Here is a 25,609-nt window from a genome sequence, read left to right on the forward strand (position 1 = left end):
TGGGGAGCAGGTGCCTTCCTCCCCTTTCCCTCATTCCTTACTCAGGTCCCTGCCAGCCACACCGTGCTGTTGCCTCGAGAGGCTTTGTGTGGACATCAGAGTATTTTCTCATAGCTTAGGTATTCTGTAAACTCATTCTAACCAATGTGTCCAAAAAAAGTATATTTTCATTTAAATTACACTCCATAGGGAATGGGGAATTCCCCCTTAACCCTGCTAACTGCTGTTCTTATTCAAGTTTTGTCAGGAAATGGGGGCATTTTTAAGTCATAATTATTTCTCCAAACTGCCTGTGATGAATATCTGAAGTCATCCCTTTGTCCCATATTTGTATGTGGTGGTGTTCTTAAATCCTGAGTAAATGGGAATTTATAAAGGAATATGAAAGAAGAGGCAGCTTAGTCCAAAAAATAAGGGTTCCTCTGGATGAGTAGGAGATCATGAATGTTGAAAGAGTTACAGTGTTTTGTCTTTTTGAACGATAGTGCTCTCTGAAAGTTCATCTCAGAGATAAATACAACTGTGTTTTATTTTCTCAGGACTGAGGAATAGAGCCTACAAAGGAAAATATTTTAAGTAATTTTCGTCACTCTCTGTACCTTTGCCCAACTTGTTCTTGCTGCCTAGAGACTTGTCACTTTACCTGTGCAAACCTGGGCTCAGCCCCAGGTAAATTTTTGCTCATTCCCAAAGCTTAATTTCCTCATCTTCTTTCTGGAGTGCCTTTTTTTGACCTTTCAGGGAAGAATTCTGTGCTTGCTTCATTCTGAACCCCCAGCCTCTTTCTCTTCTACTCTTGAGTGGACTGCTCACCTGGTCTAGTAATAATAATAAGCTAGCATCTGTCTTTGTCGCCTGACTGAGGTCCTTGATGTGTTGAGACTGCTCTCTTTTTTGTTTTGTCAGATATAGCTTTGAATCTGTCTCTGGGACATTATAGCATCTATTAAATATTTGTTGAGCAAATAGATGGGTGAATAATACTATATTATTCTTATATGCAGAGTTTCATATATGGAGAATCATCTTCGATGTCTTTAAGGTTCATGAGAATATAACATTTTGGACTATAAATCGCAGACAAAATACTTCGTGTCTCTTAATTTTGAAATACGTAATAACAATGTGTTCTATTATCATTGGTATTGCTAACATTAGACTTGAAATATTAATACATTGGTGTATATATGTATGTTTTTATAAAATCTTATTACCTTTCAGTGTTTCAGTCCAGTTTTACATTTGAAATATTTGTCATATTATGTTTCACGTTAAAAAAGAAGTTAGCTCACTGAAAATCCTGATAGCAAAAGTCACTTTTAAACTTTTATTCATTGTACAAGCAGAACATTGCATACATTTTGAAAAAATTCTTTTAGTCCTATGTCAGTAAATTACTTGTGATATTTTTGTCTGTACTCCTGTAGACCTTTTAAAATGTACTTATGTACAAACTTTTAAGCAAAAGGAAGATCTCACTGTACATACTGTTCTTTAACTGAGCATCATTTTTGAGTTGACAAAATTACCCAAAACATTTTAGGGTAGGAGTTGCCATTTGATGATCATCTCTGCAGATGATGCTCACATTGAAACTAGAAGGTCACCCATATGGAGAGGTTAAAAATAAAATCTGCTGGCCTTCAAAATCCTCTTATCAGCCACCTAACGGGGTCAGATACTGACAATGATGCATCTGAGAGCAGTGAGTAAAGACAGATTGCAGAAGTTTCATAATTGTGAATTGTGTTCTCAATTTATTCATTTTTGCTTATGTTTGTTCCCTGTCTTGGGGTCTCTGGACTGTGCAAATTTAGGTGGCAAATCTCAGATGTAGCCCCAAAGGGCTAGTAGTCATTTACATATTCATGCATGAAATAAAGTATTTTATGATATGTCAATCAAATATACCCAGAAATCAGAAGACAAGTTTTTTTCCCAAAGTAAGTTCCATCTAAATGTAGCTAAAAAGAGCTACTTTGTCATTAAAGTGAATGAATATTCATTTTTAGAACAGACATGATGTTTGGATTGTGTTAAACATATGTCTGTTAGTGAAAGTGTGAGTCACAAAGAAAATTTCATCTAAAAATCATATCTATAGAAAAAAGCAATAAATATACATATGGAAAAATACTTCTTTTTTTCTGTAAACTTTTACTTCTTTATTTTTAATGCTTGTGATATCATGTATTTATTTTCTGTTATTAAAAGAAATGGTGGACCATGTTCAGAATAGCATGATTCACAATGGCTAAGAGGAGGAGTCAACCCAGGTGTCCTATACAGGGATAGATGGATAAACAAGACATGGTATATACATACAATGAAATATTATTCAACCCTAAAAAGGTAGGAAATTCTGACACCGTGGATGAACCTTGAGGACATGATAAGATTAAATAAGCTAGTCACAAAAAGACAAATGCATATAATTCCACTTATATGAGGTATCTAGAGTTGTCAAATTCATCGAAACAGAAAGTAGAATGGGAGGTGCCAGGATCTGGGGAGAGGGAGAAATGGGGAGTTGTTTAATGGGTATAGACTTTCAGTTTTGTGAGATAAAAAAGTTCTGGAAGTTGGTTGCATAACAATGAATAGACTTACCCCTTCTAAACTATATAGCTAAAAATGGTTAAGGTAGTAAATTTTATATTATGTGTATTTTGCCACCATAAAAAGAGAGAGAAACTGGAGAGAAAGTATAATTTTTAGATTGGAGCTTATTTATTTTTAACCATAATTGTTTCTACAGAATAGATACCTAGCATTGGTCTTGGACCTTTAACAGGGTTATGATATAATACATGATTACTGATCAAATATAGATATATAAGAAAACTAGTTAAGGCTCAGTGGCAAGTGACTTGTCCCTAAATTGTCTATTTTATTTATTTTTGGTAGAAAACACTGGGCATTGTAAATTATTATTTGTAGAATAATTAAAAGCTAACTCTGGGGCGCCTGGATGGCTCAGTCGGTTACGCATCTGCCTTTGGCTCAGGTCATGATCCCAGGGTCCTGGGATCGAGCCCCGCATGGGGCTCCCTGCTCATCGGGAAGCCTGCTTCTCCCTCTCCCACTTGCTTCCCTCTGTCACTGTCTCTCTCTCTCTGTCAAATAAATAAATAAAATCTTTAAAAAAAAAAAAGCTAGGTAAAGTATTAAAATCACCATGTTCAAATATGTATTTAACAGAGCTTTGCTTTTTAATGGTTTTTAATAATCCAGAGACATTGATTTATTCACAGATTTGCTGATGGCTTACTATTGTGTTAGAGACTGAGCTGGGTTCAGACATATAATGATGAATAAGTTAAGTCTTGTCCTTGAGGAATCTAAAGTCAATTGGAATGGAGTGGGAGGAGAGTAGCAAACAGAAAATTACAGTAAAGTACCATAAAGATTATGAAAGGGGTAAATTAAGAGTATAATGGAAAAATGTAGGGTTTTGGGAGTTCAGGGTTTCTGTTTTGGGGCTTCAGGAAACAGCTTGTGGAAGAACCAGTAGCTTTGTTCAGTGAAAAATGTAAGTTCACTGGGTGAAATGTTTGGAGGAGAAAATGGAGGACACTAAATGCAGAGGCTGATCGGTCGAGAGAGCTTCCAGTCGTTTTGCCGGGAGAGTCCTTTATGTCTGCTGTCCTGGAGTGCATGGGTTCTCTTTCACTGTCCTAAGTCCAGGTTTGGTGGTGTGCCTGTGGGGCTCAGCAAACGTGGCTTAGTAACTGAGACTAGTTTACTGTGCTTGGAACACTGAGTTTAGGGTGGGGGAGGGAAGAGTTTACTGTGCTTGGAACACTGAGTTTGGGGTGGGGGAGGGGAGAGATGCCACAGGTAAGGTGAGGCTACATTATGAAGATACATGCCGCCTTGTAGCATGATTCTGGCAGTGAAGAACCATGCAAGATTTTTATAGAGGAGAGTAGTAGAGAGAGATTGGTACTTCAGAAATTTGATTGCGGACTCACTGAAGAGAAGAGATTGAAATGGAATGAGAGGCAGGGCCATCACTTAATAAGCTAGCAGTATCGTGGGGGCAATAATTGACATTGGTTGTAGGGATAGAAAGGAGTGAGTGACTTCCAGAGCTATTAAAAAGCTAGACTTGCTCTTTGCCGCATCTATTGTGAGAATGAAGGCCATTCTCAGCGATCAGACAGTTGACATTCCAGAAAATGTCGGCATCACTCTGAAGGGACGTACTGTTACTATGAAGGACCCCAGAGGAACTCTTCAAAGGGACTTCAGTCACATCAGTGTAGAACTCAGTCTCTTTGGAAAGAAAAAGAAGAAGCTCTGGGTTGACAAATGTTGGGGAAGTAGGGAAGAACTGGCTACTGTTCTCACTGTCTGTAGTCATGTACAGAACATGATCAAGGGCTTTACACTGGGCTTCCCCTACAAAATGAGGTCTGTGCATGCTCACTTCCCCACCAACATGGTTATTCAGGAGAATGGTTCTCTTGTTGAAATCAGAAATTTCTTGGATGAAAATATATTCGCAGGGTTCAGATGAGACTAGGTGTTGCTTGTTCAGTATCTCAAGAAAGCTGAGTTAATTCTTGAAGGAAATGACATTGACCTTGTATCAAACTCAGCTGCTTTGATTCAGCAAGCCACAGCAGTTAAAAACAAGGATATCAGAAAATTTTTGGATGGTATATATGTTTCTGAAAAAGAAACAATTCAGGTTGATGAATAAGATCTAAGTTGCCCAGCTATAGAAACAGCAAGATGTCGGATGATTTTTTAGATTCATTTGTGATATTTTAGTAAGAGGTGAAAGATTTATTTGATCTGAAGAAAAACCAGAGTATTTATTTGTGTTTTAAAGATGCAATTAAAGTTGTGTTGATTTGGATTTTTTTTTTTTTTTAAAGCTAGACCTAAGATTTAAAAATATTGAGTGTGAGTTTGTGTGTGTGTGTGTGTGTGTGTGTGTGTGTAAGTGAGTTTGTTGGGGACAGAAAAGGATGACATTATGGCTTGGACTAGTGGAGAGAATGGTGGAGCAGTTCACCAAGGTAGGGACAGAAAAGGAAGGAGGAGGGGGTTTGGGAAAACACAACCATCTTCACTGAAATCTTGGGAGGGGATGGATAAGCCTAGTGAGGGTCTGTGGAATAGGATGAAAGGATGTCCAAAATAAGGAACCTGAGGGGGAAAAAAATGGAAGAATGAATAGAGGGTGAAGGACCCACAACCAAACCTAGGCAAACCAACAAAACACAAAACAAACAAACAAAAAAACCAAAACAGCAAACAAAGCAAAGCTGAGCAGGGGTAGGTCAGAGAGGGAGGAGGAAAACCTAGAGTGTCCTTTCAAGAAACCAAGGGAGCAGGGTGTTTTTGGAATGAGGTGGTAGTCAATAGGCTATCTATCAGGGAAGGATTTGGCAGCAAGGCGCTGCATGGTGTGGTTGGTGGAAGGCATTTCAGGAGTGCTGTGGGGCCCAGGACAGGTTGAAGTGGGTTGCTGAGTTACATCAGAAGTGGGGGCTAGGAGCCAAGACAACCATTTCAAGAATTTTTACTGTAAAGAGGAGGAGAGTAGAGTAGAAAGAACTCTACTAGAGAGGATATAATAATATAATTTTATTTTTATTTATTAAAAATTTTTATTGTGGTAAAATATATGGAACATAAATTTACCACTTTATTCATTTTAAGTATACAATTCAGTGGCATTAAGTATATTCATGGTGTTGTGCAATTAACTGTCTAGTTCCCAAATTTTTTCAACACCCCAGTAGCAACTCTATACCATTAGGCAATAACCCTCTAATCCTTCCTCCCTCTAACCCCTGGTAACTTCTAATCTTCTTTCTGTCTCTCTGAACTTGTCTATTGTAGATATTTCATATAAGTGGAATCATTCAGTATTTGTCCTTCTGTGACTGGTTTGTTTCACTTAACATAATGTTTTAAAGTCTCCTGTGTGTTGTAGCATGTATCAGAACTTCACTCCTTTTTATGGCTGAATAATATTCCATTATGTGTATATACCATAAATTGTTTATAGATTCCTGTGTGGACACTTCGATTGTTTCTGCCTTTGGGCTGTTGTGAATAATACTGCTAAGAACATGTGTGTATAAGTGTCTCTTTGAGTACCTGTTTCTCCTTCTAGGAGTGGAATTACTGGGTCATGTGGTGATTCTATGTTAACCATTTTAGGAACAGTTTGTCACAGAGACTGTGACATTTTACATCCCCCACCAGCAAAGAATCAGGGTTCCATTTTCTCCACATTATTGCAAATACTTGCTTTCTGTTTTATGTATGATTCTTGGGCTTTAATAATGATAATACTTCTTCCCATCGGGGCTCTTGTGGACTCCCTCGCCTCTACCCCGCCTGCCAATTTTTATCTGCCCGTGAGGCATCATCTCCATTTTATAGGTGTAAAAACTGAGGCTTAGGAACATTCAGAAGTTTGCCTAAGATAAGTAAGTGCATTGTATCTCGGGGTAAAATCTGTACAGCTGTAAAGACAATATACACATGTTCATCGTTGGTCTTTATTTTTCCTCTAATTGAAATAAAACCAAAACCAAAACCAAACTAAACTAAAACTGAAACTAAAACTAAAATAGGGGCTAAAACTTGAAGCTGAAATGTGTAAAATTACAGAGCAACCTGCTATTCAAGACACACGCGGCTTTTACTATGTGGACTACCAGGCAGTGAAAACCTATATTAATGCACCCGGCAGTTACATTTGATAAAATTGTTAGAGAATAGATCTTAATAACATAAAATAACTGCGTGAATTTGATCTGTGAATGAAGAGCTTTCCATTTTGTGTAGTTCTTCAAACTCTTTTGAACATTCACACCCTTGGTGAAAATAAAGTTGATCACATATTCCTATATATGTGATCTATATTAATAAATGATACTGTAGTAATAGAACTTATAAATTATAAAATAAAAGCAATATATTTTGTAAAGGTAAGAATAACAATTTGAAATTATTGAGTATGAACATAATCTCCATTTTCTTTCTCTATACAGTGGTTTTTCTTGCTCATTTCTGGAATCAGTGCACCTCTACTTATATAAATTACTGATTAAAAAATGGCTAACAGCCATCTTGTGTGATATGTTCAGCTACTTTTTAAAACAAATATTTAAAACATCCTTTGTATGTGAAAGTTATTTACTCAAATGAATTCACAAGTGCATATTGAATATTTATTACATACAAAGCATTTTTGTACATATTGTGATCTTGCTTTGCTCTCTGCAAAATATGCAATAAAGTTTAATTGTAACTATATCCACCTAAAGTTCCAAAGCTTGCCCTTGAGGAAGTGCCTCTAATTGTGGGAGAAAAGAAGTATAAGCAACATCAAATTTACTTATAAAGCAACCTTCATCTATAACTTGTATTTAAATTGTCTTTGGAAAAGTGAACGAGGTGATAATTTATCACATGAAGTTGTTTGTGCTGATGTTTTGGCATTTTGAAGAAAAGCACAAGTACATAAAATCTAATAGAGTGTCAAGGGGAAATTGGCAAAGCACTCTGTGTGATCTCAGGAAAATAATGTCTAAAATACATATGTATTTTTTAATAAACTGAATTCACTTGAATATGTTTCTGCTTTGACTGCTTTTGTGCATCGATTTGCTCCATAGCAACTACCTAACAGAACTATTCTAAGGGGGAAGAAAGAAAAGGAAGATATTTAGTGTAGAGATTTTGAGTCAGCTTTTGAGTCAGCTTTTGAGTCAGCTGTTTTCCTTTTGACCATAGTAATTAATTAAGAATATTTGAAATGTATTTTTGTGGTTACATTTTAAGTACATTAGTGAGTTTTTCCCGAATGGTGTGTTTTTGTTTTTTCATTGGGTAAATAAATGAATTTCCTCTCTGGAAACAAAATCAGATTCAATTTTTTTAAGGTCAGAATGTATAAACTTTTTGCTCAGTGGCTCTTGAAACTCTCATGGCTCCGTGCAGGTGACTGTCTAGCTAAATTCCAGAGATGACACTAATGAGTAAGAAGAGTGACATTATGGGAACAGCTTATCAATGAATACAGCTACTGTTATACTAGATCTGGAATAAGGAAAAGATGACAGTTTTCCATTTGTGTAGGAGAGTCAGGAACACTTTCTAAGTGTGTTTCACATTTTTTACATACCCTTTTCACCCTTATTTTAACAAGATTAATGGATGGTAATTTGGGCCAAGAGGTTTACCATTTCATGCAGAGCTGACTGGATTTCCGAACATGTTATCATCTCTTTTAGAAAATAGGTTAATATATGTGAGTCAGGAGGACCCAGACCTAGAAACAAATACTTTGGCAGACAGTTGATATAAAGCAGGTAAGAACACTTAACTATCATACTCAGACTGTGGGTCTAGAACTCCTCTTTCAAATGATGGTGATGATGCTGATAAGAACAGCTAATGTTTACTAAGAATTGACTGGAACCTACTTTGCTAAGAGCTGGGTATGTATTATCTCATTTAATCCTCAGAACTTTGCATGCATTGTCTCACTTATCATGAGTTACTCATAATCCCCTTTTTATAGATGGGGAAACAGATATAGTGAGTTGTTCAAGGTCACATATTTAATGGCCAAGTCAACTTAAAAACACAGGCTTCCTGACCACAGAGACTGGGTCTGTGACACTCTGCTGCCTCTGATTTTGGTGATAAATTTTTTGGCAGATGGTGATCACAGAAGTTGCTTTAAGTCCCAACTCTCAAGTACTCTTTTTTTCTAAGGCCAAACTGTGTGGCTTTTATCCGCACCCCCCATTCTAAGGCCAAACTGTGTGGCTTTTATCCCCACCCCCCACATATTATATTATCGCCTTTGTAGTTTTAAAGAGGAAGGTGTGAAAATTTGAAATGTTACCTATTCTCATTTAATTTCCTACTTTACATGGAGAGCATATCATACCCAGATCTAAATATCATTACCATTTGCTTCTCACACTTAATGAAAGGGAAAGTATACGCTCAGTTTTGAGCAGAGGCTCCCTTGTAGGAGTATAACAGTGCTCGGCAAAGTTTTGGCACTTGGGTTTGGCAAAACATCCCAGGCAGATGAATGATTCATATGGCAGGAGCACTGCCACTCGGAAAGGTGCATTAATATGAATATTAACACCTCAAAGTGTTTGTGAAATAACCTTAATGGAAGGACTAGAATATTGACAAAACATTATCAAAAAATTATTCTATATTTAACAGATAAAGATACAAAGAGTAATTTATTGCAGAAGTCTGTGATGATTCAGTTCCAAATTGAATGTGATGTCTGTAATTATACTTTAGAAGAATATTAAACAATATGGATATGATATCTGATTCTTAAATATCATCATTACACTGAGTTCTAAATATAATCCATGTATAATCATACTTACAACAGATATTACTATGTTACAAGCAATACCTAGATGTAACAATAAAGAAATGGAAAATCCAAATTTATGTGATTCCAAAATAATTCTTAGCGTTGCTTCAGGGGTTATTAAGACAAATGGAAGGGATTTTTACAAGGTATAGTTCAGTTGCAGTTTTCTTTCTCAGAATTCACATTATTGCCACAGCCTACGAATGACAAACATTTGTGGACTATGGCAGCAATCTGTTGGGTGTTTCAATCTATTTTGAGCTGAAATTGATTAGCACTTTATGAAAAGTGTACAGAAAATTGCCATGCTTATCAAGGCAAATCAAGCCATAATTCTGCCTTTTTTTTTTGTACACCTGCAGCTATGAATATTTTTTGGTGGATACATTGAGATGTGCTCAAGAATATACATATTGGACTGCATATCATGCAATTTATTCTGATCTTACTGACAGTTTGCAAACAAAAACTCAAAACAAGATGCAACTGTGTGCAGCTCCCGAACTGTAGGTTCTGATTTTGGCATCCATGAATGCACAAGGAAAGGGGCCTACAGCTGAAGAGGTGTGCTTTTGCTCATCTTACTGTGAAATATAATCTGGGCATTTGTTTGATGGATTTCATGAAATATGGAGGAAATCTGAACTAAGGGTAAGAGTTTCATCTGGTTGCCTTTATTTTTACCCCACCTTGGTAATACTAAGGAGAAGAAATGAAAATAACCTGGAGTTGATGACTCTAGTGACGTAAGGTAACCATATTCAAGGGGAGTCGTTAAGAATGAGGAAAAGGAGGAAGTGAGCAGTGATGGTGAATTTCATATTTTGAGAGGAAGAGCCCTTTCTGTGGCAACACCTTCAAAGAAAAACAAGTATTGTAAGCCAAAAGAAAAGGAGGAAGACCATGGACTACATGAAAGTCAGTGTTACTCGAAATACTTTTAAAAACAGAAAAACAGGGACACCTGGGTGGCTCAGTCATTAAGCGTCTGCCTTCGGCTCGGGTCGTGATCTCAGGGTCCTGGGATCGAGCCCCGCATCGGGCTCCTTGCTCAGCGGGAAGCCTGCTTCTCCCTCTCCTCCTGCTGCTCTCCCTGCTTGTGCGCTCTCTCTCAAATAAATAAATAAATAAAATCTAAAAAAATATATATAAACAGAAAAACAGTGTAGAAATAGGCTAGTCTTCATGTTGTCACTCTCAGGCAGAGGTGAGAATATCATCAGATTAAAAAAAAAAGAAAGAAAATCGTTGAAAATTTACAGGTGCTATGGAGTAAGCTATAGCGTCACCTGAAGTTCAGTTTAATTCCAGCAAATGTTGTAAGTTGCTACTTAAAAGTCCCATGTTGTGTGCAGTTCTTTTACTTTATGCGTGGCTCTATGTAGAAAAGGATCCTGAATCATCTTGCTAAGTTCTAGATCTGCAATGAGTCTTCTGATAAAATTCTGTATTTTACATGAAAACACATTTTTAATAAAAATTTTAATCTTAAAAAACTGTTTAGATGTTTGTAATGAAAAATAAGGAAAAGGAAAATTGAAATCATTCATGATGCTAACACTCAGACTATATCATTCCACTCTTTTTATTATAGATTTGATGTGGTAAACTGTTTTGGGATTTGCTTTGTTATACAATACACTATGAACCTATTTCTGTGTCATTAAATACTCTCCTGTGATATTATATTTAGAAAATATTCAGGTTTTTTTTTTTAATCAGGTGGACTTTCCAATGTTATCGTATGGATTTCCAACATCCAGTCTCTGCATGTTTGGATGTTTAGATATTTCCAGTATTTTGCAGTTAACAATAGTAATAATTTTTATCATCATCATGGACATTAACAAAACTTATTGAGGTGAAATTCTCGTAACAATCACAGTGTTGTACATTCACCACCTGTCTCTACTTCCAGAGCATTTGCATCACTCCAAAGAAACGCCTTATCCGGTTAAGGGGCATTTCTGTTCCTGGCCTCAGCCTAACTCTCCATCATTGTCTCTCCCCTCCTCAGGTTTTTTCCAGTGCCCAGACCAACCTTGTGAATTCCTGCTCTGTCCCCTTTGTCAGTTGCATTCACTGTCCATTTCCCTTCATCCATTATTCAAACCCAAGTCAATTATCATGTCATTTGTGGAAACCTCTCTTACCAACTCAGCCGCCATGATCTCTCTCTTCTGAAAACTGTTTGCACACATGTCTGTACTATTCATGTGACCCATTTTGCATCTTATAATGCTATTCCAGTAGCATGTGTTGCCCAAAAATTGTATTGCAAACAATTTCTGTTTTGCTAGAGTGGTATCTTAACTATTTTATGTTCCCTGATGGTTGTCTTAGTACATGGCACAACAGAAATGCACAATAAATTCTTCTCAAATGGATTAAAATTCATTTTTCCCTCTACAGACCTTAGCATAGTGCTTAGCATAGAGTCCCAACAAATATTTACTGATTGATTTAAACATATTTATACTTTTACCTAATTATCTCTCTTGAGGTCACAGTTCTGCATAACTAACAGCTTTGTAAACAAGTACTGTATGTGTACTCTCATTTATATGACCTTATTTAGGAGATGCATTTTTAAATACTGAGATTTATTGAACAAGGCAGTATTCATATGTAAATCAGCCTTTCTTTCTTTCTTTTTTTCTTTCTTTGAGTTTGGCCTAGTCTTTTCTCAGCCTTCATATTTCTATGTGTGATGTTTGTTTACATATGGCATTTCCACCTGTGGGACTACAAAGTGTAGGATTATGTTTTTGCTTTTGTTTTCCTAATGGCACTCGTGGCTAGCAGCTTCAGAGAAGGTTTCATATTGACTGTGGGCCCTTCTTGGCAATTGTTTCTGGTATCTCAGAGCTCATTTTCCTAGAGATAAAAATTATATGATTTCTCCCTAAGTGTATTTGCTTTGCATTTGTGTCCATGTTGGTTGGACTCTGTAAGTGGAATGCGTGTTTCCATAGGAACTAGAAATAATAAATTGATATTACTATGCCTAGAGTTTCATTGTTCTGTGAAGACATTTCTGAAGCAAGAGAATGTGAATCTGTCCATTTGGCTTTTTATAATAATATATATTTTTGAAAAGTTCCACTTTACTGGAAAATAACTTTCTCTTCTTCATTACTTCTGAGGAAAAATTCCTATTATGAATTGATGAATTTTTCACCCCACTTTACCCTCTTATATGATTCCATGAAAAGCAGATGAAAAACAAATGCAGTGAAGATCAGATTCAGAGCTAAATCTCTCAAAGTGTATTTCCTTCCATATATTTCTGGTGGACTTTTTACAGCATAAGGGCCACCATTTATTTTTATTGTTCTTGTAATCAGTGAATAGGTTGAGCTTAATTTTATTGATACTCCTTTTTAAAACAATTCAGCCTGATTTCAGTAGTGACATATTTTGCATCAGAGAGGACTAAACTATGCAAAGTGGCATCCTTTGAGGAATGCTCATTACCAGAGTGGCAACAAGGAACTCAGCTCAAGCAGTTCCTATAGTGATTGCAAACTGGCTCACTTCCCAGCTCTTAACAATTTCAGTGTGGGTTTCTCTTGATTGACCATCAGTCTTCGGCATCTCTAAACACATATATTACACACACACACACACACACACACACACACTTGGCCAGACACAAGATAAACAAACAAAGACTCTTATTAAACTCCAGGAACAGCTTACATAGAGTGATTTAATCCTTTTTGCATATAAATAAGATCCCAGCTCTGCTCTGCTATTTTGGAATATGGAAAGTCTATAAAGCTTGACTCTAAATTTCAGAAGGCATAGTCAACTGTAGAACGTTTTTGAGTGGTCCAGATATTCAGGGTCTATGACTAACATTCTCCCAACATAGATTCTCTCTAGTCTAAAACACATTTGCCAGACTAATCATTCTGAGACTGATTTGTGACTGCCGCTTCCAGCTTCAGAGGTTGTTGGCTCACTTATCCATTACTTCTGTCATTTATTTTTGGGACATTTAGCACGTGCCAGGTGCTATACTAGACGGAGTGTCAGAAACCTGCTTTATATAGCCCCATACCTATTTTTTTATTATAATGTTATGTTAGTCACCATACATTGCATCATTAGTTTTTGATGTAGTGTTCCATGATTCATTGTTTGTGCATAACACCCAGTGCTCCATGCAGAACGTGCCCTCTTTAATACCCATCACCAGGCTAACCCATCCCCCCACCCCCTCCCCTTTAGAACCCTCAGTTTGTTTTTCAGAGTCCATCATCTCTCATGGTTTGTCTACCCCTCCGATTTCCCCCCCTTCATTCTTCCCCTCCTGCTATCTTCTTTTTTTTTTTAACATACACTGTATTATTTGTTTCAAACGTACAGATCTGTGATTCCACAGTCTTGCACAATTCACAGCGCTCACCATAGCACTTACCCTCCCCAATGTCTATCACCCAGCCACCCCATCCCTCCACCCCCCTCCCCTCTAAAACCCTCAGTTTGTTTCTCAGAGTCCATAGTCTCTCATGGTTCGTCTTCCCCTCTGATTCACCCCCTTCATTTTTCCCTCCCTACTATCTTTTTTTTTTTTTAACATGTAATGTATTATTTGTTTCAGAGGGTCTCTGATTCAACAGTCTTACGCAATTCACAGCGCTCACCATAGCACATACCCTCCCCAATGTCTATCACCCTTCCCACCCCCCACCACTCCAGCAACCCTCAGTTTGTTTCCTGAGATTAAGAATTCCTCATATCAGTGAGGTCATATGATACATGTCTTTCTCTGACTGACTTATTTCGCTCAGCATAACACCCTCCAGTTCCATCCATGTCGTTGCAAATGGCAAGATCTCATTCCTTTTGATGGCTGCATAATATTCCATTGTATATATATACCACATCTTCTTTATCCATTCATCTGTCGATGGACATCTTGGCTCTTTCCATAGTTTGGCTATTGTGGACATTGCTGCTATAAACATCGGGGTGCACGTACCCCTTCGGAGCCCTACATTTGTATCTTGTATGTAGCCCCATACCTATCCTGCCCCGAGCACCATGGCTAGTGCCACCTCCGTGAACCACAGTCACAGTCATCTCATAATAACATAGATTTGACCGTGTTACCTACCCTCCTGTTTAAAACATTTCCGTGAAGTCCAGTTACATTTGGCCTAAGATTCAAACTCCTTATCACAGTTCACAAAGCCTTGTGTGACGTGGCCCCTGCCACCTGTCTGACCTTTCCTTCTATTCCGTCCCTTGACCACCATGTTCCAGCCACACTGTCCACCTTTCTGTGCCCTGAAGAGGCCAGGATCTTTCTCGCCTATAAGCCTTTGTACATGCTGTTCCCTCTGAATGGAACACCCTATCCCCTTCTTGCCAGAGTTGGCTCCTTCTTCTCTTTCATGTCTTATCTGAAATGTCGCTCCTCAGAGAGTTTTCCTCTGACTGTGCTATGTAAATAGGCTCCCCATAACTCTCTCTTGTTATACTCTGTTTATCTTATAGCACCTTCAAAGTTCTAAGTTTATATTTATTTGCTTTCTTTAATTTATGCTGCCTTCTCTAAAGAATGATATCGGGAGGGGGCTTATAGACTGTGAGAGTAAAGTTTCTCTCAGGTTGAAGAGGAGGTGTAGCAGAAGGGAAGTTTTGAGAGGGCCAGAAATTAAACAGTGTGAGATTACTTCTAAGATTTTATTTTATCTTATTTAAAGATTTTATTTATTTATTTGAGAGAGAAGGGGGAGAGCCAGAGGGAGAAGCAGACTCCATGCTGAGCAGGGAGCCCAATGTGGCACTCCATCCTGGGACCCCAGGATTATGACCTGAGCCAAAGGTAGATGCTTAACCGACTGAGCCACCCAGGCGCCGGTCTTCTAAGATTTTAAATGTGCATCAGTTATCAGGACAGCTTTTGGGGAGGCTGCGGGTGTAGGAGGCCATTTTCAAGTGGAGATGAAATGAGGGCTCATAGTTGAGTGTCTACCGCAAGCCAAACTTCACTGGGCATTGGGTATATAAGCCTCAAAACACAATCCAAATTGTATATTTTTACCTCCTTTGTTGTAAATTAATTGGCCATATATGCATGTTATTTCTGGGATTTTTGTTCTGTTCTGTTGATCTATGTGTCTGTTTTTATGCCAGTACCATACTGTTTTGACAGCTTTATAATATAGTTTGAAATCAGGGAGTGTGATACCTCCAGCTTTGTTTTTCTTTCTCAAAATTGCTTTGGCTCTTTGGGATCTTTTTTAAAAAAGATTTTATTTATTCATTTATTCCAGAAAGAGAGAGAGAGCATGTGCACTTGGGAGCAGGGGGAGGGTCAGAGAGGGAGGGAGAGAGAGAATTTCAAGCAGAATCCATGCTGAGCATAGAACCTGATGCAGGGCTTGATCTCATGACCCTGAGATCATGACCTGAGCCAAAACCAAGAGTCTGACGCTTAATCGACTGAGCCACCCAGGTGCCCCGCTATTTGGGGTCTTTTGTGGTTCCATACAGATTTTAAGGTTATTTCATTTTTGTGAAAAATGCCAGTGGAATTTTGACAAGCATTGCACTGAAACTGTACTATACTTTGGGTAGTATGAACATTTTAACAATATTATTCTTCCAATCCATGAGCATGGAATATCTTTTCATTTATTTGTGTCTTTTTCAGTTTCTTGCATCAGTGTCTTTCGCCTTCTTGGTTAAATGTACTCTTAGGTATTTTATTCTTTTGATGCAATTATGAATGGATTATCTTCCTAATTTCTTTTTCTGATTGAAACAACAGATTTTTGTATATTAATTTTGTACTCTGTAATTTAATTTATTAGTTTTAATAATTTTTTGGTGGAGTCTTTAGGGTTTTCTATATATCGTGTCATGACATCCACAAATAGTGACAGTTTTACTTCTTCCTTTCCAATTTGGAATTCCTTTATTTCTTTCCTTGCTTAATTGTTGTGGCTAAGACTTCTTTTTTTTTTTTTTATTCTTATGTTAATCCCCATACATTACATCATTAGTTTTAGATGTAGTGTTCCATGATTCATTGTTTGTGCATAACACCCAGTGCTCCATGCAGAATGTGCCCTCCTCAATACCCACCACCAGGCTAACCCATCCTCCCACGCCCCTCCCCTCTAGAACCCTCAGTTTGTTTTTCAGAGTCCATTGTCTCTCATGGTTCGTCTACCCCTCCGATTTCCCCCCCTTCATTCTTCCCCTCCTGCTACCTTCTTCTTCTTCTTTTTTTTTTTTCTTAACATATATTGCATTATTTGTTTCAGAGGTACAGATCTGAGATTCAACAGTCTTGCACAATTCACAGCGCTTACCAGAGCACATACCCTCCCCAGTGTCTATCACCCAGTCACCCCATCCCTCCCACCCCACCCCCCACTCCAGCAACCTTCAGTTTGTTTCCTGAGATTAAGAATTCCTCATATCAGTGAGATCATATGATACATGTCTTTCTCTGACTGACTTATTTCGCTCAGCATAATACCCTCCAGTTCCATCCACGTCGTTGCAAATGGCAAGATCTCATTCCTTTTGATGGCTGCATAATATTCCATTGTATATATATATACCACATCTTCTTTATCCATTCATCTGTCGATGGACATCTTGGCTCTTTCCACAGTTTGCTATTGTGGACATTGCTGCTATAAACATCGGGGTGCATGTACCCTTTCGGATCCCTACTTTTGTATCTTTGGGGTAAATACCCAGTAGTGCAATTGCTGGATCATATGGTAGCTCTATTTTCAACTTTTTGAGGAACCTCCATACTGTTTTCCAGAGTGGCTGCACCAGCTTGCATTCCCACCAACAGACTTCTAATACTGTCTTGAATAAAAGTGGGGATGGTGGCCATCCTTGCCCAGGCCTTTCCTTGCCATTCCTTGTCTTAGTGGAAGAGTTTTCAGTATTTCACCATTGAGCATGATGATAGCTGTGGGTTTGTTTTATATGGTATTTATTAAGTTGAGGTTCCTTCCCTTTATACCCATTTTGTTGAGTTTTTATCACAAATGAATGTTGAATTTTGTCATATGGTTTTTCTGCATCTACTGAGATGATTATGTGATTTTTATCTTTTATTTTGTTAATGTGCTGTATCATGTATCGTGATTTGCAAGTGTTGAACCATCCTTGTATCCCTGGAATAAATCTCGCTTGATTGTTATGTATGATCCTTTTAATATATTGTTGAATTTGGTTTACTAATACTTGTTGAGGATTTTTGTATCTATGTTCATCAGGGATATTAGCGTGTAATTTTATGATGAAAAAGGCAAGAATATACAATGGGGAAAGGACAGTCTCCTTGATAAATGGTGTTTGGAAAACTGAACAGGCACTTGCAAAAGAAGGGAACTAGACTACTATCTTACACCATACACAAAAATTAACCCAATGGATTAAAGACTTGAATTTAACACCTGAAACTCCTAGAAGAAAACATAGGCAACAAGCTCCTTGACATTTGATTTGTTGATGATTTTTTGGACTTGACTCCAAAAGAAAAGGCAGCAAAAGCAAAAATGTAAACAAGGGGAACTACCTCAAACAAAAAGCTTCTGTGCAGCAAAGAAAACTATCAATAAAATGAAAGGCAGCCTACTAAATGGGAAAAAATATTGGCAAATAATATATTTGGTAAAGGGTTAATATCCAAAATATATAAAGAACTCAGCCCAATAGCAAAAATATAAACAATCTGATTAAAAAAAAAAATGAGCAGAGATATTTCTCCAAAGAAGACATATAGATGGCCAACAGGCATATGAAAAGATGCTTGCCATCACTAATCATCAGGGAAATGCAAATCAAAACCATAAGGAGATACCACCTCACATGTATTAGAATGGCTATTGTCAGAAAGAGAAGAAATAACAAATGTTGGTGAGGATGTGGAGGAAAGGGGACCCTCTGCACTGCTGGTGGGAATGTAAATTGGTGCATCCTCTATGGAAAACAGTATGGAGATTCCTCAAAAAATTAAAAATAGAACTACCCTATAATATAGCAATTCCATTTCTGGGTATTTATCTGAAGGGAAAACCCCACTAATTTGAAAATATATATGCACTCCTCTGTTCACTGCAGCATTATTTTTAATAGCCAAGATTTGGAAACAACCTAAGACTTCATCAATGGATAATGGATAAAAATGTGGTGTGCGTATATGTGTGTGTATACACACAATTATATATATATATATATATATATATGCATACCACTCAGCCATAAAAAGCATGAAATCGTGCCAATTGCAATAACATTGATGGGCCTTAAGGAAATTATGCTAAATTAAATAAGTCAGACAGGGAAAGACAAATACTATGTGATTTCACTTACATACGGAATCTAAAAAACAAAAGAAAACAAAACCATACATACAGAGAACAGAATGGTGGCTACTAGAGGGGAGGGGGTCGAGGGTGGACAAAATAGGTGAAGAGAGTCAAGAGATTTCAATTATAAAAACTTTCAGTTATAAACTTTTAATTAAAATAAATAAGTACAGCATGTTGACTATAGTCAATAGTATTACAGTGAATACTTGAAGATTGCCAAGAAAGTAAGTCCTAAAATTTCTTTTCATAAGAAAAACAATTTTTTTTGTACTTTTTGTACATTTTTGTGTGTGGTGAAGGATAGTAACTAGACTTATTGTGGTGATCATTCCATAGTGTATACAAATACTGAAACATTATGTTGTACACCTGAAACTGACATAATGTCATGTCAGTTATACCTCAATTAAAAAACAAAAATAAAATTCGAAACTCAAAACCCGCTATAGTAATTTTCTTATTGTTTCTAACTTCATTCCTCAGTGATTTTGTCTATTAACCTCCTGCCTCTGCCACTTTCTTTTCTCTAAATCCTGTTTAGGTCTACTGTTTGCCTTTCCTTTTTGCCTCTTTAAATCCTGTCCATCCTGTATATCTCAACTCTTATAAAGATTTTATTTATGTATTTAACAGAGAGAGGCACAGCGAGAGAGGGAACACAAACAGGGGGAGCAGGAGAGGGAGAAGCAGGCTTTCCGCAGAGCAGGGAGCCTGACGCGGGGCTTGATCCCAGGACTCTGGGATCACAACCTGAGCCAAAGGCAGACGCTTAACGACTGGGCCACCTAGGCGCCTCTATATCTCAACTCTTAGAAGTGCTTTCCTGTTACCTCCTTTCTTTTTTTTTTTTTTTTTAAAGATTTTATTTATTTAACAGAGAGAGACATAGCGAGAGCAGGAACACAAGCAGGGGGAGTGGGAGAGGGAGAAGCAGGCTTCCCGCAGAGCGGGAAGCCCGATGTGGGACTCGATCCCAGGATCCTGGGATCATGACCTGAGCCGAAGGCAGACGCTTAACGACTGAGCCACCCAGGCGCCCCTGTTACCTCCTTTCTAATTGCCCACATCTCCCATTGGTATGTGTCATCTGTCTCTCCCCTGCACATGCAGAGAGTTGGTTGTATCATTCTATGTCTCTGCTGCCATTGTGTTTTATCCTTTCTCCCACAGATCTTGTTTTCCTAGTTAGACATAAGCATGAACGGCGCATAACAGTTCCTCATGTATCTTTGTAATATTATGTCCCGATGAAGTGTGCTAGGGAAGACATGGGAAAAACATTTGATGATGGAAAATTAAGTCAGAATTTCTTGTCATATAGAGCAGCTGCCAAAGTGTTATATGGTGCTAATATATAGCTAATTAAGAAATTAACCATTTGACTACTTTGTTTATAAAATGTTTGTGTTGCCTATTATTTCAGTAGAAAACTGATGGAGACTAGACTTCTAAATGACATAGTTGCCGTATTCAAGGCTAATCAATCTATGTTTCTTTCTTTCTTTTGGGCAGTTCTAAAATAAAGGTAGTATACTTCCTAAATTTCCATGGATTGTTTTCTGTCACTTTATCTTATGTGACCTTTCACAACGACTAATGTATAATGAATATCATCATTCAACATGGTTCAATAATAGTATTTTTGTTCATTTTAATGCTTGGATAATGCAACATTCTAAATTTTTTTTTTTTTTTAAATAGATTACATTGGGGAACCTGGGTGGTTCAGTCAGTTAAGTATCTGCCTTCAGGCTCAGGTCATGATCCTGGGGTCCTGAGATCAAGCCTTGAGTCAGACTCCCTGCTCAGCAGGGAGCCTGCTTCTCCCTCTGCCGCTGCCACTCCCCCTGCTGTGCTCTCTCTCTCAAATAAATAAAATCTTTTAAAAAAATTACATTTAAAGAGTATTGAGTACAAGGTAATGTTCATTGATTAGAAAGTACTTTCTAAGGTCTCATATAAGTTGTAATTTTTAACAAGTATTATTGTATCTCAGATGTATGGAAGTTAATGGACAGTTTTCTTAATAAAATACAGGATTAGCAGAGTGTTTGTTGTAATAGGTAATATGGAGAATAGCCAGGTGAGTGGAATTTGGGATTCCCTGCAACATAGAGATAGGGCAGATGGCAAGACATAGGTAACTGAAACATTTGGTGGCCATTTTGATTTCCTCATTTGTAGGATTTTTGAAAACTTACTCATTCAGCAAATGTTTATTTAGTGCCTGTTTCATTGTGTTGGAGGGTAGAGGTAATTACAAAGAGAATAAGACAAGCACAGTCATCCACCCCCATGATACATTATCTTCAGTATGCAACTGAGCATGCAATTTTTTGGCACCTACCTCCCTTGCATTTTGTATATTAATTTCATATGATCACTGAGTACTCCCAGACTGATTGATATTATCATAAATATATGGTAGCAGTTTTGTGTATATTTTTATAATTAGATGTTACTTGCACACATGACTTGTGTTCCAGAAGGTAGATACAGAAAATAGTTGAAGATTTGAAAAGACTACTATAATTTCTCAGTTCATTTAAGATACAGCTATTTGAGGAAAAACCTGATCAAGTAATTTGAACATTGGCTCAAAGATCAAACTTAGGGACAATTCAAGAGCATCCTCCAGCAAACTATGAGAAATCTAGTAGTAAGTTTATTCACATGGACTGTTAACTATAGTCTTCTTTTTCCTTTATTTCTCTGTTCTTTCTATCTTAATCCCAAGGTCTTGGGATTTTAAGTAAATTGCTCCTTTTTAAAAAAGATTTATTTATTTATTTTAGAGAGCGAGAGGAGATCTGAGCAGTGTGTGTGGGGGGGGAGGGGGAGAGAGGGACAAGCAGACTGCGCTGAGCGCAGAGCCTGACATGGAGCTCCATCTCACGACCCTGAGATCTTGACCTGAGCCGAAATCAAGAGTCTGTTGCTTTAACCAACTGAACCATCCAGACACCCATAAATTGATTCTTCTTAAAGTTATTTTCAGAGTGATTTGTTTTGGGTACCAAAATGTCCCTCAATTTATCTACGTACTCACACTCACACTCTCCCTTTGCCTTGTGTATGTGGTATGGTACATTTAAGTGTCTGTTCTGAGCCTTTGCAATACAAAAATGACAATACACTTTTGGTAAAAAAGACTGGCATTCTTAGGAGAAAAAGTAGCTTGCTTCTTTTTTTTCGTCATGCTGCCTCTACTAAGGGCCTATGGGAAAGAATAGGTATTGGACCCAGAGCATTGGACTGCCTAAGACATACTTTGCATACGCTTGGAAGTCAGATAGAATGTGCCTTCTTTTGAGAGTCAGGGTCTACATTTAAAAGGGAGAATTGGATTAATTGGTAGATAAATTGAGATTCCATGTTCAGGTACCCTTAAAGACTTTTAAGTGCAGGCTTTACTGTTTAGATATTAGGTGAAACTCTCCATATTACTGTCTTTGATTCCTTTTGTAGATTTATAAGGATATCTTCTGACCAAGTTACATTGGCAGGAATATTAATATGTTATTAGTTGAATTCCCGTATGGTCATTGCCCAGTAGTTGAGCATATGTCCCAATTAATGTGATTTAGTTCTACTTTTTAACTGGTAAAATAAATACTCTTTAGTATCTTGCTTTAGAGATGGATTCGTTGCTTTACAACTGATACTATACATTCATATTTTAAAAATGAGTATTTTTTACTGTAAAATTGTATATCATTTAAGTTTACCTTAAAAATAATTTAGCTGTTCTTATAGTTCCTCTGTTTCCTAGAACTAGCTAAAATTGCTGTTATTCTTTTGTGGTTTTTGAGATCATATTGTCTTACCTTAGATTCTCTGAAAAACTGTATGCTTTACTGAGTTTTCTTGGGGAAAAAGTATGTATTTCAAGCCACTGTTTTCGAGGGTAATGGATAATATCCAAATATGAAAAACAGATCTGGAGAGAAAGGAAAAGCATGAATTCAAGATTTTTAAAAAATAAAAATTATTTCAGTAGCATCAGATTAGGATTGGAAGAGAGGAAGACAAGAGCACCTCAAGAACACTAATGAACAGAAGCCATGCTTCTTATACTTGGAAGTGAAAATTGGGGAGAAAAGAATTTGTATGTTTATTATTTCCTGATGGGCACTTTCCCTGTCCTCTTATACTAGGTCAGGTGTGCCTCTTCTACTTTCTCTTAGTGCTAGGTACCTTTTCCCTCATGGCAATATTTGCAGTAGCAAATGTAATTATTTAATGATACTCTGTCTCTCCCTGGTAATCCAAGTAAACATCATGGAGCATGGCACATGGGCTCAGTGCATTAAAAATACAACAAAATAAAAATGTTGGGAAGACAGAAGAATATAAAAAATAAATGGTGTGCATGTTGTCATGTGAGAACAACAGAATGCCTTTTGTTATGGTTCCCCAGATGAAAAACAGATAGTAGAACTGAAAAATAAGATGGCTTGCTTTCAGCTCCAGGGGAGTGGTATATTTTCTTCACATGGATGAAGCATTCATTTGAAAACACTTTGTTTTGGATTCCACTGTTTCCAAAATACTTTTGTATCTGATATTTTGTTTTTTACCTTAGTCTTCCTATGAGGAGGTATGAGTAGATTTTATACTTCCTTATTGATTAAAACACAAAATGAACGATACTGAAAAGATAATTAGGGAACCTTCCAAAATGCCTAGAGTAGGGAATTTAAAAAACTCTGATTTTTGACTTCAAAACTGACTCTCTTCTGCCAGTGTTACTTAATACATCGTTTTTCCCACTTGAGAGGTCAGTGAAGGAAACCCGTGAGCCTCTGCTACAGTGTTCAGTAAGGTTCTCAATGAAGTGGCAGCTTTAGTCCAACTAGTAGAATGTTACTCCTTCTCAAAGCCAGTGTTGACTTTGTTCTATGAAACTACCAAAGAAGAGAATGCTTGGTGAAGACGTAAGATAGAGTTATATTTGGTATAGAAGCTTTTAGAAATGGTGTGTCAGGCTGCAATTTGTAAGTCAGGGCACCCCTTATTAGAGGTAAGCTAAAACCAGCTCACTTCATGAGAAGTGGCATCAAGAGGGAGACTCCCTTTTTGCTTTGCATTTTTACCCCAGCTATTACTCAGTAAAAGTTCTACTTGGTTTAGGAGGTGTCAGTTGTAGTTTATTTGGACTTCTTTTGTTATTTTTTTCTAACTGAAAAATGAGTTTAATTTGGCTTGTTTCATATACTGTCAAATAATTTTGAATAAATATTAAAAAAAGTAAAAGATGGAAGGGAGGGCCTATTTCATCTCGGCTTGAAAATTAGACTAGTCTGTTTTTTTTTAGTAAATGTGGAGAATGTAATCCATCTGATTACAGAATTAAAACATAAGTGGATAAGATAAAGATCTGGAAAGAGCTGGGAAGTTGATGTAGTGGAAAGTCTATTGGCCCTGGAGTCAAACGATCTAAATTTGGTGGAAGTTTTTCTTATTGAGTGACCTTAGGATTGTCACTTAAATTGTTTAAGCCTCAGTTGCCTTATTTATAAAGAGAGAATTTAAACATTTACTTCAAAGGATAGGAGGTAATATTTATAAAAGCACTTTCTAAATTGCAAATGATTAAACACATGCAAGGTCTGACTATGAAATGAAAAAGGCACTTGTGATGTGTGTAAATCTTATAGTGACATCAGTAAGCAACAGCTAAAATGATCTTAATTTCTAGAGCTATAGCTGCAGAAGAAATAACTCTGTGTATCAGCTCTAGACAACAACATCTCAGATGATATTTGAGCTCAATGAACTTAAATTGGAGCTACCATGAAACCTCCGTGTATTGCTTCTGGACTTGGTTGCAACAAGTCTGAGAAGCCTGGTTAGACCTTTTGTTTTGCAGTCTCTACTATTAGGAGCACTGTTATCATCTGTCTTGCCCTATGTTAGGAAGAGTATCACTGTGCGCCTTTCTGAGTTACACATTGCCTATGCAGTTTAGATTGGATTTAATTCTTCCAGAATTTTTCCAGCAATAGCCAGAAATATTTTCTACAGTGGACCTTCTGCCCCTCCATGGCCTTCAGCGCAATAGAGTGGGTCAGGCCTAAAATCAGTGTATTTGTCTTATAATCATGATTATTTTTAGGAATAGCACTCACAGCAGAAAGAAGTGTACTTGTTTGGAGATTGCAAATGTGGTGTATTTATTCATGTGTATTCTGAGTGGAATGTTTATTTTCTTGTCTCTCCCTTGTTGCCCATAAGTTTCTAGGAATGAACAGTTGATTTGACTAGCGCTGAATGATATGAGAAATGTTCAAAATACCTACAAGAACCCTTTAGTACATTTAGTTCAAAGATCAGTTTACTCATTCAGATTATGAAAATATTAATTATATATTGTTTTACAGAAATAGCTTAGATTAAGCTTATTATTTTTAAAAATATGTTATTTCCTGAGCACTGTTTTCACCTGATGAAGAATTACAAGTCTCTTTCTAGGCTTTGAATGCTTATTCCTGAGTCATGTAACTTTATGATTATTAGTAATTAATTAGTTACTAAATTCTCCTTTCCATCTTTAAATTCTTATAATGACATCAGGGTTATAAAATGAAGCTTGTTTTATTTCACTCATTTATCTAATGGGGAAGCTGGGTGGCTGAATATAAAAGAGACATTATTATCAGGCTCTTAAAGATTTATTTATTTATTTTAGAGGGAAAGGAGAGCATGAGTCAAGGGAGGAGCAGAGGGAGAAAAATCTTCAAGCAGACACCCTGCTGAGCATGGAGCCCATGAAGGGCTTGATCCTACTACCGATGAGATCATGACCTAAGCCAAAATCAAGGGTCAGACATTTAACCTATTGAGCCACCCAGGC

The 25,609-nt window shown here is 37.2% G+C and overlaps 1 protein-coding gene and 1 pseudogene across 2 annotated transcripts in view; both read left to right on the plus strand.

The window, feature by feature from the left end:
* Positions 1–25,609, plus strand: part of PRKD1 (protein kinase D1) — a 318,037-nt gene that overhangs the window by 42,175 nt on the left and 250,253 nt on the right. The window lies entirely within an intron of this gene.
* On the plus strand, positions 4,139–4,708 carry LOC110585134 (annotated as a pseudogene).

Source organism: Neomonachus schauinslandi, chromosome 9 (genome assembly GCF_002201575.2).
Source record: "Neomonachus schauinslandi chromosome 9, ASM220157v2, whole genome shotgun sequence".
NCBI lineage: Eukaryota > Metazoa > Chordata > Mammalia > Carnivora > Phocidae > Neomonachus > Neomonachus schauinslandi.